Source organism: Phaethon lepturus, unplaced genomic scaffold (assembly GCF_000687285.1).
Source record: "Phaethon lepturus isolate BGI_N335 unplaced genomic scaffold, ASM68728v1 scaffold47148, whole genome shotgun sequence".
Classification (NCBI taxonomy): domain Eukaryota; kingdom Metazoa; phylum Chordata; class Aves; order Phaethontiformes; family Phaethontidae; genus Phaethon; species Phaethon lepturus.
This window is the reverse complement of record NW_010559204.1, coordinates 38,299-39,566: the sequence shown is the minus strand read 5'-3', so window position 1 is coordinate 39,566 and position 1,268 is coordinate 38,299.

The window sequence follows — 1,268 nt, the reverse complement described above, 5'->3', positions numbered from 1 at the left end:
GTCGCGCAGACAAGGGCGCGCGGGACCACGTGCCCTCGAAGACTGAGCCCGCCTGCACGCTCCCCCTGCGCAAACGTGGACGGCTGCACGCCAAGCGAGCGCAGGCACACCTCCTGTGCTTGTCCTGCCGCGGAGATGGCACGACTCGACTGTCTAGGCTCCGTCCAAACCCAGCTCATGTTGGGGATGCAAAGAAAGCTGACCGCAGAGTTACCCACAGCTCAAAGATGCGCCATCTTCCCGGCCACCAAAGCAAAGGCAACGGAGAGCATCTGAAGACAGATGCCCTCAGCCCAACCTTAGAGACCTCAAGACACCATCTTAAGGCAGCAAAGCAGAAGGATGTGTTGCCAACCAGGCTAGAAGCAGGGAGGAGAGAGGAGGCTGCAAGACTGGCCCTTTTGCACCAGCACTTATTAAAAAAAAATGTTCCTTGAAAGACTTTTTTGTATAGACTTGCCTTTAGAGAGCCCACCATGCTACTGCAAGAGCGGAAGCGCAAGCTGAGGCTGCGTAAAGGCTTAGCTACGGGCATTAGAGTTATTTATTGAATGACTACTACAGAAGAGCAGGACCAAAGGCCCCTGTGTCACGGGGCTAGGCGCACCGAAGCGGTGTTGAAGCAGCAGACGCTCTCCCGGCACGCTCGGCTGTCCCCGCTCCCTGCAGCCCTTGTGCACACAGCAGCACACGCTGCCGCCGGCTGATGCCACAGCGTCGGCTCCATGTGCCATGCGGAGGCCTTCCGTAGGGCTGTCAAGCTGGCCGTCTCTGGGATTTGGGGTGGGCCGTAGGAGAAGAGGGGAGTAAAGTTCATGCCCACAGTCATCCCTTACCCAGCGACGCATCATCCAGCTGGACCCTGCATCCCTCTCCATCCTCATCTCCCTTGGACGTGCGACGGCTCAGCCGGGCACAGCAGCTGATGAGACCAGACACAGCTCTCACCCCTGCTCTGGTTTTAACCCTCTGCTCCCCTTACACCTGTGTGACCAGCCTACCTCCTGAGGAGCTGGGGGTCTCCTCTGCCCCCCGCGCTCTGCCCCGCCAGGCTCTCTCTGCCCCAGCTTGTTCTGCCAGCCAGGGATGTGGTGCCAGCACATGTGTGATGAGAAGCCCCATCGCATCTGGTTTTTGCCTTCTGTCTGTACACTGGATCTTCTCCTCCTACTTTCTTCTTAAGCTGCTGGAGCAGACCAGAGCTGCCAGCCAGAGCCAGACATCTGGGGGACGAGCAGCCAAACCCAAGTGGGACAGCCTGGACGGAG